This window comes from Schistocerca americana, chromosome 4, assembly GCF_021461395.2.
Source record: "Schistocerca americana isolate TAMUIC-IGC-003095 chromosome 4, iqSchAmer2.1, whole genome shotgun sequence".
Taxonomy (NCBI): domain Eukaryota; kingdom Metazoa; phylum Arthropoda; class Insecta; order Orthoptera; family Acrididae; genus Schistocerca; species Schistocerca americana.
The window spans coordinates 289,448,726-289,466,918 of record NC_060122.1 but is presented as its reverse complement, the minus strand read 5'-3'; positions in this window follow the sequence as shown (position 1 = coordinate 289,466,918).

Sequence of the window (18,193 nt, the reverse complement as noted above, 5' to 3'; positions counted from 1 at the left end):
CGTGACGTAGGAAGTAGTTGTTTGCGGTCAACGACTGCCTTGTGCGCCGCGCAGACTTTTCTGTTGCTTTGAGTATGTGCCGCCGCCGGAACACGGCGCAGTATCCTTGTATTCTCGGCGTGTTTACATGTAACTGTTAGTCTCTCAAAAGTATGTCATTCCACAAAAATTTTAACGTTCGATACATGATGTATTCCCTTAGAGCGCCGAGATTTAAGAGTTTCTACTTCGACAGTGTTACCATGAATAATTTTGCGAACTCTATATGGACCGTTATAAAGCAGAAAAAATTTGCGACATAAGCCTTTTCCTTTGTGAGACAAACGGTGAGACTTAATTAACACCTTTTGACCAACTGACAAGGTTTTTAAACGACCAGGACGTTTAGCTGATTTCTCTCTTCCAGCAGCCGCAGATGCAATATTTTGCAGAGCCAGGTTCACAACTTCAGAATGCCGCAGTTTCCGTGTAGGCGGAAAAGGAACTATTTCAGAAATGCGATTTGTCGGTGCCTTATTTTTTAATATCAATATAGGCGGCAAAGAAGTTGAATCATTAGGGAGTTCATTCAGAATGTTTTGAAAAATATGAAGATACTGATCCCACGTTCTGTGATTCTGATGACAATAAAGCCGACACAATTTATTGATTTCCTTCATCCATTTCTCTGAAGCGTTAGATTGAGGGTGAAAAAGTGAAATGAAAATTGGTTTATCTTACGACGCCGTAGAGTATGAAGCCAAATTTTAGAGCGAAACTGTGATCCATTATCTGATACAACCTTATCAACAAGACCCACTTCTTTAAGAAAATGTTTGATGAAAGCATTAGATACTGAACGAGCTGTTGCTTTGCGTAAAGGTGTAAAACACACATATTTTGATGTCAATTCCACTGCTACCAAAATGTACGCAAAACCATTAGTCGAACGAACCACTGGACCGAACAAATCGACTGCAGCCATCTCCTTTAATTTCGCTGGAATGATAGGAAACAACGGTGCTCTGTGAGAAATAGTTGGCGGCTTAGCCTTTTGACATAATTTGCATTTGGCAAGAACAGATCGAATACGTTTTTCCATATTACTGAAGTAGCAATTTTCTCGTAATTTATGAAAGCATTTTCTGGGACCAAAGTGTGCATAACTGAAATGTGTATACCAAATCAATTTATTAACCCACTCATTAGGAGTGCAAACTAACCAAACAGAGTTGTCGACCGATTTTCGTTTAAAAAGAATATCATTGCGAACTAAACAATACTGTCTAATCGCTACGCTTCCCTTTCTCCTCCACTTCTCCTTAATGTCCTTCCAGATTGGATCCTTATTTTGCTCCTTAGCGATGTCCTGGAGCGAAAACGAAATAAAATTCTCAAACGCAACACCTTGAATATACATCAAACAATAATTGTTTTCTTTGCAGTCCTCCTCAGCACTTTGCTTCAAACCCATAGGTGCACGTGATAAAGCATCAGCAATAATATTTGAAGAACCCTGTATGTAAACAATACTAAAATCAAATTCCTGTAGATACAGCGCCCATCGTGACAATCTTCCATGTGTTAATTTTGTTGACATAAGAAATTCCAGAGCTCGATGATCGGTGTAAACCTTAGTATGTCTGCCATACAAAAATATGCGAAATTTTGTGAAAGCCCAAACAACAGCTATGGCTTCAAGTTCCGTAATCGAATAATTCTTTTCTGATTTAGAGAGAACACGACTTCCAAATGCAATAGTTTTTTGTACTACAACGCCGTTTTCTTCTCTCTCTTGAAATAAATGTGCACCTAGGCCTTTGTATGATGAGTCCGTCGCCAAACAAAAATCTTTAGATAAATCCGGATGTGACAGAAGTGGAGCAGCAACTAAAGCATTTCGAAGTCGTTCAAATTCTGATTGAGCTTCCTCATCCCAACACCAGTTAGAATTCTTTCCAGATAGTTCACATAAACGAGGTGTGGCCAAATTATCCAATCTAACAAAGCGTCTAAGAAAATTACAGACACCAAGGAAACTACGAAAATCACGTTTTGTAGTAGGAACAGCATAATTACGAATAGCGTCTAGTTTCTCTGGATCAGGAAGAATACCTTCTGTAGAAATAATATGACCAAGAAATTTCACCTGAGAACGACCAAATTCAGATTTCTCCAAATTCACTGTAATGCCAACCCTTGCAAAAATACGTAACAGTGAATCCAAAATTTTGTTCGCGACTGCTACGGTCGCAGGTTCGAATCCTGCCTCGGGCATGGATGTGTGTGATGTCCTTAGGTTAGTTAGGTTTAAGTAGTTCTAAGTCCTAGGGGACTGATGACCACAGAAGTTAAGTCCCATAGTGCTCAGAGCCAGCCAAAATTTTGTTGTGCTCGCTCCAAGAACGTTTAGCAATAAGAATATCGTCAACATATGAAGTAATATTGTCACGAAGATAAACAGGTAAAATTTCGTTTAAATTACGAATGAATGCTGCAGAAGGTATAGTAAGTCCAAACGGTAATTTCCGAAATCACTTTTGGGTAAAATAGTCATATCCGGTTATTCTTTACCGAATCTCTAGATAGATTGATAGTTGAAGAGTTGTTTTGATAGATTCAAAGGATAGTAAAAGAGTAGGCAGCGGTGCAGAAAACTAAAAGGGAAATAGCACCACTACAGCTCGGGGCCCTGTGCACGCTACGGCACATATTCACTTAGTGAAGTGAATCCCCTGAGGACTTTTACATCTTCCGGCTAAAACCATGTGTCTTATCGATTGTGGCACCTTAATTAAACAAATGCGATTTAATTCAGTCGGGCTATAAGGGTTGGAAAGGAATTGATTCTTTCGAATCATGTCTTCAAATTATTCTGCCGGCGTGCAGAACTCCGACTGTTTAAAATTACGCTGCATAATAAGACTATGTTTGACTCTGTCTTGCGTGTTTTCGGACCAATATGCCGATAGAAATGCATGATAAAAAATCATTTAAATTATTACAATCTCTAATAAGTGCGCGCATACGCGTCGCCGGTTCGTTTTCTAAATATCCACACATAAATTCCAGTTTGTGACTTAGTGGCCAATTTGGTGGAAGTGCGTACATAAATTGATCTAACCATGAACATGGATGTATGTCATTCTTAGAATTGCGAAAGATCTTAAATTTCCGAACAGTTAAAAAGTGTTTATAGTCAAAGTTTTCGCCTCGTGGCGACAAAGACCTACCGCGTCTATCCCAGTCCGAATGTCGATTATTGTCAAGTTCGCGCGCCTGGCGCTCTCTTGTTGCATCTCGTAAATGAAATACATTATTATCTTCAAAACCCGCTGCTATTGGTGATTCCAAATTTCTTCTACCGTCTTTTCCTACGATTTCGCTTTCAATTTGTTTGACTTGCTTGCGTTCATTAAATTTTCCCTGATTTTCAACATGTTTATGTTCTGGTACTCTTCGGTTTCTGCAAATAGCAATGGAGCTGTATCATCTGAATCTCTGTCCCCATTTAAACTAAGACTTGTCAATTTATTTGAAATCTCCTCAACTCTTTCCGATAAGTCACCTTTTGTTCTTTCCGTTTATTTACGTCTTCCGTAAGTGTCGCGACTCGGGTTTCAGTATTAACACATTCAGTAGTTAACTGTTCATATTGTTGTGTTAGGTTATTTATTCTGTCATTTGGTACGGATTCCTCGATTCTTTCAAATATTTCTTCCTTATCGTGTGCACGTTGTAAATTTAACTCTGAAAATTTTTGTACTATCACGCAATCTCTTTCTTCCTGTTCTCTATCCTGTTCCTTTTGTCTAATTTCTATTGCAATTAATCTATTATTGTGAGAATTCAAAATCGGTTGTACTTCTTCTCTAATTTCTTTCTTTAATTCATCTTTCATCTTCTTGAAACATGTCCCTATTCGTGAGTCTAACCGTGTTTCCATTGTTTCCATCTGTTTTAATTGTTCCTATTTGTGAGTCTAGCCGTGTTGCCACTGTTTTTAATTCAGATCCTAACTGTGATCCCAGTGAGTCTAAACGTGTTTCCATTGTTGCCATCTCAGTTTTAATTGTTCCTATTTGTGATCCGACTGTTTTTAATTCAGATCCCAAATTTAATATTGCACTCATGAACTGCTCCATATTAACTGGTTCTAAATTCTTTTCACCCCTAACATTTCCCGCAAAACCAACTTCTTTCGTCATAGCTGTAAAGCTATCTACTATTCCAGAATCTTCTGTCGTTAATCTCGTATCCTGAAAATTTTTTGATTGTGAAAAATTTTGAACTGGTTCCGGACTATTTTCCCGACTTATTAAAATGTTTTCTACTTCATTATTCATTATGCTGTTCTCCTGTGTTGGCGAGTTCGCCATGTTAACATTTTCGTCATTCTCCCTATCCATCATTTTTGCCTTTTTCATCGATCGCGTAATCATTTACAATACATACAAAACTCGTCAATATACGAAAATTACACACAATATGACACTTTATCACAAACAATACCATTCACACGAAATGCTTCCCTCAAACACGATTAACGAACAATTGAAATCTTCATAATTGCACAAAATTGTCAAATGCGTATACAAGACATCAAAAATTAAATTCTGCAAAAATACCATTAGAAGAAAGACAAGACAACTACAAATGTTCATTACCAAATCTACACATCCAATATAGACTACAATTACTAAACTACAAATTACTTCAACAATACTACTGTCTGCTATTTTACTATCAGAAGATTTCCAAAGGACGATCCGAAGCAGCGGTCGCCACGTGCATGGGGGCTTAATTAAAAATAATGCAAATATTTTTAATTTTAGTGGCTGTCTGTCCGGTTACGCAGTCTCGTAACCGGTTGGCCCTGACTAGTATACCGTACGCAATCTGACTGCATAGAATAACAACAAGGAATGAAAGGAAATTTCCGTTAACACAATTAATTAATTAATTAAGTCCCCAGCAACTATAAAAGCTACGAAACAACAAAGCACAAGTGTAACTGCTCTGTGTGTGGAAGTGTGATTCAACGTACACATCTGCCACGGTTCTTCCTCAATACGACAAGATGCTTTAAACGCCATTTACAATGAAGTAATTTAAAAAAAAAACAGAAATACTATGATTGCACATAGAAACCAGAATTACACTCTAATACATGAACACAAGCCAGATGCTTTGTTGACTGAACGTGTGACCAAGAGACATTGTTAGTTGAGAAATTTAAAAAAATATAAAAAAAATGTTTTTTACCTTCATATATATTGACGAAAAATACACTCTGATCATTACGACATCTCCATTCGAACAACATCTGCTGTCTAGCCCATCAAAACAACTGCACACGTTATGATCTCAAATAATACAGCTATCAACATCCTCTCAGCAATGCACTAACCACCACAACTTCTGAACAAGCGCTGCCAGTGGAGGCGACGGAATAAAACTCTTTGGCGCAATCTCTGCCGCTGTGACTCAGTGTAGCCACCTTTCATCTCTCTTCCACTTCTGTATACAATACGCATGACCTAAACGGGCCCTTTATCATTACAGGCCCTGGGCAGTGCAACATCACACTGACAACAGTAATGTGCTTATACTAACAACCTGACTGTTCGTTTTACCTGATTTTGTAATCATTTAAATAAAACAACATGACCTTCCATTGGGAGACATTTCGTCCCCCTTTTCCTTCTGTGAAATTTGTCAGTAACCTTTAAACCTTTCAACCAGCGAAATGCGGCAGAGTTCGGCCGGTAAATGATTCACAAACCACGATTTAGTGCCGTTAAGACGATTTATTTAAAAGTCACAAGACTGCACACAGGTGCAATCGATTTCTCGGAGCAAAGTGTTTGTTATCTTACTTTTGTGAGAGGTGGGCGTAAGTGATTTCCAAAGACTTTTTATTGTACTGAAATAATATTTTGTCACAAAGTAACAAGGTAAGTGTTTTATCCGTATATATTTTGTAGGAAACTGTAATCGTTACCGAAGATTATACACCTGAATGTTTGACACAATTGGTAGGAGAAAACGCTGCATATTAACCAAACCCCGCGCCTCCTCTCCATATCCTCCTATGACACGAGCACGGGATTCTCGTCGCATACCGCTGCAGAGTTGTTCCTAGCACAGCTGAGAATTGGCAACATCGTCACTAACATTAGGCAACACTGTGACAGTGCAATCACTTCCGCGTATGGTAGTGAATTGACTCGCTAAATTCACTTGATATTCCCTTTCCATTTGAATGACTCGTGCTATATAATCCTCGTGTATGACACTGAGACAGAAAATTCAATTTTTTCCTAAAGAAATGCTATTCTTCACATAAGCGACAACTTTTATTATCTTTCACGATGCCTTATGAGGCTGAGTGACAAATACCATGATGAGAGTGGCGTATAGGCAGCAGTGTGTCCGTAGCCCGGTGGTACCGCCCGTGTCTTGGATCAGAACGGCTCAATCAGTCGTCAGTTCTAACCGTGGTAGGGGCCAGCGTATGCGAACTTTTTTTTCTGATATATTTTATGGAGCTGCGAATTTCCAGAAAAAATTATGTATCGAAATCGGAAGAAAACCTTTACACATCAAATCCTCTTGGTAGCTCGACTCAGTAAGTTGTGTTAATGGTCATAGATCTTGGCTTTCTGGCTGCCAAGCTGCTTCGCAATACCAGCGTCTCTGAAGAAATTCGATTCGACCATCAGCGACACGAATTTCAATTTGTTCTTCACTTAAGACTCACATAACAGAGTGATAAGTATGAAGGAAATGAACCTCTTGATTACTGTAAGGCCTCTATGCTAAATTTCCACAGTAGCAATTAGGAACTCCCTCCAGACATTTGCTAACAGCAGCTCTAGCAACCTACTTTTTCTCTGGGTAGCTTCAAATATGGTCAATTTTGTCTCCTTAAATCCAATTGAATATTTTAAATATCACTTGTGAACAGCGTTCACTTCTCCATTAATTAAGGTATAGACCTCAAAACAAGCAATTTGCCTGAGTAGCTATAGAGCAGGTTCTGATAGGTATTGACACAATCCTTTGCATCCATTTACCATAGAGAATCAAAGAAAGAAATCAAACACATTACATTGCATTTACTCTCTGTGCCTTGACTAACACATATGAATCCGTGACAATAATAAATTATTTGAGGCACCTTCCGTGAAAGGAAAAAGAACAGAATGTGACGCTTTAATTGTAGTGCACTGGATCAGAAACAACGAAGTTAATTCTGTGCCACATTGATGTATTGCATTCTAGTGTAATAAAATAATCATCAAATAAAATCGGTTTTGTGCCCCCTTTGCTATCAAGCGTGAAACACAAATCGTAGGCGCTTCAGTCTGGAACCGCGTGACCGCTACGGTCGCAGGTTCGAATCCTGCCTTGGGCATGGATGTGTGTGATGTCCTTAGGTTAGTTAGGTTTAAGTAGTTCTAAGTTCTAGGGGACTGATGACCACAGATGTAAAGTCCCATAGTGCTCAGAGCCCTTGGAACAAATCTTAGACAGATTTTATGGGTCACCACTCCACAACATTAAAGCATTTTACATGGTCAAGAGTGCGGAGTGGAGCAGACATTGTCGGCAGAAGGCGAGACAATGCAGTGCCTCAGCCAACGCCGGTAGGCAGTAAACTGGTCCCAGAGAACTCAGACGAATGCAGTGTTCAGAGGCAGATCGTTGGCAAAGAAATCTTTCGCTAAAACATTGTTGGACCAAACTGTTATTACCAGTGTGACAGAAAGCGAAATCTATTAGATTCGCTTGAATTACACTCATAGCTTCAGCACCGAAAGGAAAGGGGCGATAAAAACTTTGTCGGCGTGTGCTTTTAGTTACCAAACTTCGTATTAGCTAGTCTCGCGTTTTACCTCCACACTACGGTCTTAGTCAAGAGTAATGTACTAAGACTGAAGTCAAGACTTCCTCTGGGAAGTGCCGCAGTCTACAATGTTGCCAGATCGAGCATATTGCCGGACACGGGATTCTGAGAGGAACACGACTGTGTTGCCCACCTTACGTGAACGACTCGGCGGTGAATTTTTTGTTCTAAGACTGTGTCTACAACACATATTGCACGCTGAAGACCCAGAATAATTAAAAAACGAAAGTAGTTTATGAGAGCAACGTTAACTATAGCGTTCGAAGTATTCATAGTATTGTATACGTGTGTGTAAACGCCTTCCAATGCCCACTCAAGGAAGACAAGGATACACAGTCTAGCTTCAATATTACAAATTCACCCCAGTTTGCGGATGAACTCAGACTTATGTTGATAATCATTTAGAATATTTAGCAGTACTGTACCCATTGGTGTTAAACTCGTTTTCAACCAATGATCCCCACACCTACAGGAACACTACTTGTGATACCTCACAGACAAAATACTTACACAGTGCTATCAGACGAAAAGATCAACCTGACACAAACTGTGGGAAGTTTGTTTTACAACCTTCGTACCTGGATAATGAGCTATTTCCTATTTGAGATGTCTGTGAACATTGCTGATTGAAACGATTTAAGATGAAACTAAATTCCTTCAGCTAGACAATATTTAAAGAAATCGTCTTAACGGCACTAAATCGTGATTTGTGAATCGTTTACCGGCCGTACTCTGCCGCATTTCGCTGGCTGGAAGGCAAAAAGCTTACTGACAAATTTCACAGAAGGAAACGAGGGACGAAATGTCTTCCAATGGAAGATCATGTTGTTTTATTTAAATGACTACAACATCAGTTAAAACGAACAGTTAGGTTGTCAGTATAAGCACATTACTGTTGTCAGTATGATGTTGCACTGCCCAGGGCCTGTAATGATAAAGGGCCCGTTTAGGTCATGCGTATTGTATACAGAAGTGGAAGAGAGAGCACCACTAAATTCTAATTCGTATGCATTGCATACACACAAAAATTACTGTTACAGTGTACTTATGGAGCCCAATGAATCGATTGCGTAATTTGCGGTGAGAAAGAGCACTGGCAAACAGTCTTCGCTACATTAGTTTACTTAATCTGGTGTCACTGTGAGTTAGAATTTATGGTCAGCGACTAAGTGTAAGGTCAATGAGTCGGATGTGAGTTTTGCAACAGTGAAGTACTTTCCTACATTATAGAATCGAATATTAAATTTGAACTAATATTGCGAAAATTTTGTACTTGGATAGCTTAGAATGAAAATCTTTCTGTTTATTGCAAAGGAAAACAATTGATTTTCCAAAACATTGTCTGTCATACAAAACTTGAAACAGGTCATGTCGACCAAATCATATGGAAGAACTGACAGCGACGTATATCGGAAGGCAGTAAGATCTCTTGTATTTTGGTTTGGCAGTAGTCGATAACCATTTATAGGCGCAAGTAAATGAAGAAAGGCATAGCATTTTTGTTATCAAGTAACGTATTCATCAATTACTTTAGTTTTAATGTAATCTACGTGTAATTACTGATGTTTGATATTAACATGAAAAGGATTCCGTAGACAGGGAAAGAACCGTGTTGGGTTCGTATCCCTGTCACAGAACTTCACATCATGCACTTCGTCGTTAATTAACAGGGACGAAAGGGTCTTAACAGAAGTCCCGGTTTATTACAAAAATTGTCGTATTTTATTTTCAAGTTTAGATTTGGTTACTGGTCTTGGCAAAAACTTCGGTAATTCATGACTCTTCATGGCTAGTCAATATGATATTTTTTGATTAGATTACATTAGATTAATTCTTGTTTCATAGATGATGAACACGATATTTCGTAATGATATGGAACGTGTCACTTTAATGAAAGATTTCTTAACATACCATGATTCAATTTCTTTATAATTTTTTACTCTCTCTCTCTCCCACATTATTTTTCATTTTTATCTTTTTATCTCTCTCTCTCTCTCTGTCACACACACACACACACACACACACACACACACACACACACACACACATTCTTTTTTTATTTTTATTTGTTTGTTGTGCTCGACTATCGGCGATGCACGAAAACGTCTGTGATGAATTTCTTAGTTTTCAGTACACTTACGAAAGAAATATAGAAACAACTATGAGAGTTACTGATTTGTGATGCTTAGTTTGCAGTCAGTTCTGAGTATTATTAGTAACTACGCTCCAGTCTCTAAACCTAGTTACAGAAATGCGAATCAGACGCATTACGTATTCCAAGTCGTTGCAGAAGCGACTTGGAAACACCAGCTATGGTCACTTCCCAGCCCGCTGTAGAATCACATCGGTTTGTCTTCTTCCTGCTGGTATTGTAACTGAGATTTAGCAACAAGGCAATGTATGTTTGGCAACTCTGTGATCGACGAGTTACTTCCTGGTGTGCACGGAATTAAGCCTCAAACTTCACTTGATTTTACCTGTCATTTCCATCGAATAATCTGACTTATTATCGCTTGAGGTGTAACAAAAGATTGTAAATTTGCGGTTTTCAGCCCAGGAAAGTCGTTGCACGTGGAAATCGCAACTAATCTCGTCTTTTAAATAGCGGTGTACGAGTTCTAGTCACTATTAGTCTCGCAAGAGGAAGCTAAGACACATACTTCTTCGCCAGCTCTGTGGTAACGTGCTGACCAATGAATCCGTGTCTGTTGTGGTTTGCAGTTCCAGTTTCACGAAGTGTGGCTTTTTTATCCCTTCTGTGAAAGAGCTACAAACAGTCAGATCAAACATCAATAAGGAAATCGGGGGAAAATACTTTCGGCTCATAGTGCAATGGCGAAAAACTTACAATGCTGTACAACAGGTAACGCCTCATTCTGCTGCTGACAAGCAAATTTTGGGTTTCTAGGAATACATAACTTTATTTATGAAATGCCACATTTGCATACATCCTGAGTATGACACAGCATACCAATTAAACACAGACCCAATCAAAATCTAAGTGAGTAGTATTTTACCAAATCGTGACGATAGAGCCACGCTTGTGTACAGATACTCAGTGTTATTAAAACAGACTTTAGTCGTAAGGTTATCGTGGGTAGTTTTACTTAATTTTTAATAATACAGCTCACAATTTTCGTAAGGTTTCCTTTAATGTTGTTAAAACAATAGTAAACGTGAGAGAGAAATTAATAATCAACGATGTATGCGAATTCTCTGATGTCATCTATAACAGTCTGAAAATGCAGATGCAGTTTATTGATTACATGCATGTAGAGAACTTGCTCTGAGTTAAAGCTCTCAAACAAGGTTTGAAGAAGAATAAAATGCCACTACCAGACGACAGCTAATGTAGAAAATACCCATACATAATATAAAAGTTTCGAGATGCATCTACCGTCTGGCTGTCTGTTAAACCAGAAATGAACAAAATGTCGCAGAAGTTAGACATTTTTCCACATACGAATATTTTGGGTTGAGAAGTAAAGGGAATTATGTTACAAGTTCCATTAGATTGATAACTTTAGCATACAGCAGGATTGCGTTTTAAAAAATATAGCAGTGAATGTACTCCAACTCGTGACATCTTATCTACCGTGCACGACACTTACCATTACGCTACCAGCCAACACGTAGCTATAACAGCTCCAGAAGTCAACAACAATTCCTTCAGAACTTCTGCACTCCACAGCACTGTGGGATAATGCATATGGCCAGGTCACTACATATGAGAGACAAACAATTATACCTTTTCTTTTGCACTGCACGACGTTTTCAACAAACAGATAGTGCAATAGAGTAGCTCAAGTGTAAAGAAACACTTCCTATTTAAATTTCTGCATTGCATCCTACACTGTTGGCAGTTCTGTGTTGCTGGCAGTTACGTGATTTTATTTTGGTGATTACAAAATAAAGTTGAATATATGCACTGGGTAGCCAAGGCAACTAGTTCATGGTGATTCGGCCAACTAAGTAAATGAATTTACTGAACATGCTGCAAATTGAAACAGGGAGCCTGTGTGTCAGAATTCTCAGCCAGTGTGGCACAACGGCGTTATGATAGAAAAATGAGCCACTGAGAAGAGGATTTTGTGGTCTGCTGGCTGATGAGAGGTTCATATATCTATGGTCTGGGTTCGATTCCAACTTCGGTCAGTGATTTTAGATAGGGAGAGACAGATTCCATTCTCTTATGGCTACACCAAGTGAAGAAGATATAATGGCATTGTGGTCTGAAATTCACATTAAAAATGATATTGCTTCTCTACCAAGTAGACGTTAGGTTGAGCCACAATAAAGTCTTGAGTGGAGACATGTAGAAACTCTATCACCAGTAACCTTTCTTATACTAGTTATTTATTTCAAGTGACGAAACAAACGCTATGTATGGTCACAGGACACTTATTCCATCTTTTATCTGAGCTTCGGTATCTCGATAAAATTGCTTCTGAACTGGGAATGCAACTCAGACCACCCTTAACGCGGAATTTGTTCCCTTCATGACAATACAGCTCGGCTACAATTTGTTGTTTGTTCAAAACCGCAAATTCCTCAACATCTCCATATATTGCGCGTGAATGGGTTCGAATCCTGGCCCGGCACTAAAGATTTCATTATGTATTATCAAGATCTAGCACGAGAACACCTATCTGCTGGTGGATAATAATTTCGATTTTTAATGTATTTTCTTTCGTTGTCAACACTAACGATATTTGACGTTTTTGACTCCCAGTGAGACACAGAACTATTTGCGAGATCACTGTAAGTTCAAGATGTTATTCTGAGCAGCTGATGGAGAAAAATTCGGTAGCTGACGTCTCTTTGTGTGTAGTCAACAACGATATGTGTGGGGCTCTATTCCCAGTCAGCTCTGAACTCTACGTCATATTATTTCTAGTTCAAACATGCTCACATGTCGCTGCTGGTGCAACAAACCCATATTTAACGTTCGTTTTCTCTAGAATATAACAGCGATAGGTGCCGGGTTGAAGTCCTGAGAAGGAAAAAATTAATGTTTCGTCTCGTCATTTCAGCTCAAACATCTAGCTACTGCCGAGAAAATGCGGTATGTCATAGTTGATTGTGCTTCGATATCTATCTTATTAGGTTATGGGTTCGAATCCCTGTCCAACACAAAGCTTTACCTCACGGCATTTCAAGTAAGTTACTTGTTAAGAAGAAATATTTAACATCTCTCGTAGTTCGTTAACAGGAGCTGGGTAGGAATTCGCGTCCGTTAAAAATGTTTGCGTTATGTAATTTAAAGTTGATATTTGCTAACTGATACTGTCTAAAACCGAGGTATATCCCTCTCTGTATGCCTAATCAGGAATGACTGTTAGTTTTCGCCAGTCACGAAATCTTTGCTTAGTCTGCATGACCTGGGTTTGAATCCATATGCAGAACGAGACGGTTCGTCGTGTCATTTGAAGGTCATACATATTCTCAACTAGCTGCTCGTGAATAACTTGAATTTTTAATGTCATATTGTGTTAAATAATAAGTACTGTATGTTACTTTGAAGAGGAAATCAGGAATACGACGAACTTACTACGTGAATTACCTATCTGGCGTAATAGTGGGAGGGGTAACATTTCAGGTATGTCATTTATTGTAATAAATGTGAGCTTACAAGCCTTAAGGACCGTCTTCTCTGTGATAAGATGTTCCCTGATATTTGTAGTACCTTGGTATTACTTTAAATCTTGAGTTATTGCGATACAGAGTAGTGTTTTCTAGTGGTGACTTGTTGGAACCATTTGCAATAGTCAAATGACTGTACCAAGGAGCGATTAGAGGACCTGCTAGACAGATGCGTTATGTAGGTTGCATGCGAATCAGGCGAAATGCAATTCCGGTCGTTCGGATACTTTTGAGCATGACTGTACATCACTGCACAAAGAAAGTGGTTTCAGTTCACGTAATTAAAACGGAATTTATGTTAAATCAATGCTCGAAACTGCAGATATGCTGTACTGTGTCCACCCCTAAACTGCGCCAAGGAAGAAGTGTCCTTTCACTGTTGGAGGAGGAGGAGAAGGCGGAGTGTTTAACGTCCCATCGACAACAAGGCTATTAGATATGGAGCACAAGCTCAGATTATGGACGGATAGCGACCGTGCCGTTTCAAAGGAACCATCCCGGCATTTGCCTGAAGCGATTTAGGGAAATCACAGAAAACCTAAGTCAGGAAGACCGAATGTGAGTGTGAACAATCGTCTTCCCGATTGCGAATCCTGTGTGCAAACCACTTTCTCACCTCGCACGATTTCATCTTTACCTCGATATTGCCAACTTCGGCAGAAAAGGCTTTTCAGTTTCGCAGGCTTTTCTGGTCAAAAAGGCTTCTGTGCAAGCACAGTGTAACAGATACCGTGCACTGTTACGTTCGAAAATGTATGTCAGTAAAAGGGGAACTCAGCCATTAGTAACATACTTGTAAGGTGTCAGGCAAATCCAACACCTTCCATGAAAACCCTGACATGATAAGCAAATCCAGTAGTATGTCACATAGCTCCGAATAAATCGTGACATTAAATTAAGCAGAGTAATACGAGTAACGAGAGAGCAAATGGAATACCACAGACTAACACAAGAATGCCTAAATGCATGTCATACCTTCCCACCGTGAGACAGACACAGTTCCGAGGGGAGAAACGAGAACAGAAGCCGAGAGCAGAACCGTGTTAAGCTAGAAGGCCCTACGATAAGGGACGGACACCCACGTCGCCAGCTAACCGACAGGACCACCCCCCAGCCCATGTTAAAAGCTAGACCCCCCCCCCCCCCCCCAGAAGAACAGTGTAGATCTTACGTTAACACTAAAAGGGCCACACCAGCCCCAAGTTTTAGCGTGAGACTTTTTCGCGTCTCTGTTACGTTGCAAACGTTAAAAAACATTGCCCCACCACGAAAAGTAACGGCCAGGACCACCCCCCAGCACTTCGGTAAATTGTAGTAAGGAGAAGTTAGAAGAGAGTTGCTTCCGAGACGGCGAGCTGGATGGAGCTGCGTCGCCCGACGCCCCCTGACACTGCCTAACCAACGACAAGGTAACGAACGCACGCGATGCCGCATAACAGCGCATAAAGCTTCACTCAGAACTGCAGAAGTCTCATCTGTTACACCCCCGTTTTGCGTAATACTAGTGTCGATCGCCAATTAAAGCTCATGGTATTCACATTTGCTACGTAAGTTAAAATCTGAAACGCAATGGTTTTTCTGTTATGTAATTATTGAGAAGCCACATCAGCCACTGTAATTTACGACAAGTTAGATAAGTAATTAAAGATAATTGAGGGTCACTGTAGACCATTTTGATAGTTTTTTTCTTTTGTGAAACTTAATTTAAACCTAGATTGTAGGTGTGATATGGTATAGGTCATCCTTCGTTCCAATGTAGAACTTGGAAACCCATTCAGGGAATATTCGTTCACATTTTTGTTGAACGCAGTTGGTTTTTATCATCCTGTATTAAAACATTTCCTTTTATCAATAGTGCAATTTATAAACAATGTTTTGTGAGTAGAATAAAATTTCCAATGGTAAACTTAACTGCTTTTTCGACGTTATTTTACCAGCTAACTAAAAATAGGAAAGCCTTGAACCCCTTCCACTAAATTTAGTCAGTATTAAGATTCTTTTATAGGGAGTGCAGTGGAGCTGACGCTGAAATCATTAAGTATTTGGTTATATCATCGCTAGTCTCACTGAACTCTTCTGAACTCTACATGTCATGTGTGGTCTGGCGTCTCGTTGCCAGCAACAGGTCCCAGGTTCAAACTAGTCAATTCCCTAAAAAACACTCGTTCCACTGATGGTTTGGTGTGCTCACCAGTCTGTTGCTTTCAATAGGTAGGACTGATAAATGAAATACAGAAGATCCAAAGAAGAGCTGTGTGTTTCGTCATCCAAATACGGTGAGAGTGCTACATGTCAGATGTTGTGCGTCCCGATGTGGTTTACTGTTACAGTTCTGCGAACATATGCTCCTACAGAAGAGTTCACCAACATCTACATATCTTCTTTTCTTGTACCCCTGTCCCGATTCGGCCTTGGGTCGGCACGAGGATGAACGGATTTTCTGTGGTTAATTTTAAGTAGTGGCCGGATACCCTTCCTGGCAGCACCGCAATATCTCCCGGAAAGGAATGTGTATACCCCGACTGTCTGCGTGTAGTGCTACTCATGCGAAAATGAACGAAAGTTTTTAAATCTTTGCGAATCGTGTAACTGAGGTAGGACTTCGATACTAGCCCGGTATTAACCTAGAGTGATGGGGAAACTGTCTAAAAACCACATCCAGGCGGACCGACACACCGACCATCGCCGATAATCCACTGGGAGGATTCGATGGGGGGTCATCGCACCTCCCCGTCGCAGAAGCTGTGCTCTAACACGCATGAGAGTCTGGGCAGGTATGTTCTTATGTTCTACGTTTACTTTCCGAAAAGACCGTGAATTCAAGATTAGAGCTGTTCGGGTTCACACATAGCCGTACCAGTAATGCTGCTTCATGTGCACCGTCCGCGACTGGATCCGAAAGGGGGAAATGACTGTGGTATCCAAACTACCCTCCGCCAGACACCATAAGGCAGCTTGGCGTGCTGCGGACTGTGCTCAGTGTGGTAGGGTAGGGCTTTCTGAATCGTGGGGCTATGTGGATAGGGATAAGAAAATATTCTACTGCTAAGCCCATAAGCGCAGCTCGAACGTCATTATGTTACAGGACCAGGACTGTTGCTGGAGATGACCTGCACAAGCGGCAGGAAACTTTTTCCAAATTTATTCAGACTGAAGTCATCAAAAAGGAAACAGAAGACGTAAGATAGCATCGCTTATAACCGTACTCCATGCAATATTAAGTCTGTTTAAAATAAGGTCTGTCCTTCAAATACACTACTGGCCATTAAAATTGCTACACCACGAAGATGACGTGCTACAGACGCGAAATTTAACCGACAGGAAGAAGATGCTGTGATATGCAAATAATTAGCTTTTCAGAGCATTCACACAAGGCTGGCGGCGGTGGCGACACCTACAACGTAATGCCACGAGGAAAATTTCCAAACCGATTTCTCATACACAAACAGCAGTTGACCGGCGTTGCCTGGTGAAACGTTGTTGTGATAGCTCGTGTAAGGCGAAGAAATGCGTACCATCACGTTTCCAACTTTGATAAAGGTCCGATTGTAACCTATCGCGATTGCGGTTTATCGTATCGCGACATTGATGCTCGCGTTGGTCGAGATCCAATTACTGTTAGCAGAATATGGAATCGGTGGGTTCAGGAGGGTAATACGGAACGCCGTGCTGGATCCCAACGGTCTCGTATCACTAGCAGTCGAGATGACAGGCATCTTATCCACATGGCTGTAACCGATCGTACAACCACGTATCGATCCCTGAGTCAACAGATGGGGACGTTTGCAAGACAACAACCATCTCCACGAACAGTTCGACGACGTTTGCAGCAGCATGGACTATCAGCTCAGAGACCATGGCTGCGGTTACCCTTGACGCTGCATCACAGACAGGAGCGCCTGCGATGGTGCACTCAACGACGAACCCTGGGTGCACGAATAGCACAGCGTCATTTTTTCGGATGAATCCAGGTTGTGTTTACAGCATCACGATGGTCGCATCCGTGTTTGGCGACAACGCGGTGAACGCACATTCGAAGCGTGTATTCGTCATCGCCATACTGGCGGAATCCGGTCATCACCCGGAATGATGTACCATCACGTCATTGGTTACACGTCTCGGTCACCTCTTGTTCGCATTGACGGCACTTTGAACAGTGGACGTTACATTTCAGATGTGTTACGACCCGTGGCTCTACCCTTCATTCGATCCCTGCGAAACCCTACATTTCAGCGGCATAATGCACGAACTCATATTGCAAGTCCTGTACGGGCCTTTCTGGATATAGAAAATATTCGACTGCTGCCCTGGCCAGCACATTCTCCAGATCTCTAACCAACTGAAAACGCCTGGTCAGTGGTGACTGAGCAACTGGCTCGTCACAATACGCCAGTCACTACTCTTGATGAACTGTGGTATCGTGCGGAAGCTACATGGGCAGCTGTACCTGTACACGCCATCCAAGCTCTGTTTGACTCAATGCCCAGGCGTATCAAGGCCGTTATTACGGCCAGAGGTGGTTGTTCTGGGTACTGATTTCTCGGGATCTATGCACCCAAATTGCGTGAAAATGCAATCAAATGTCAGTTCTAGTATAATATATTTGTCCAATGAATACCCGTTTCTTCTTGGTGTAGCAATTTTAATGACCAGTAGTGT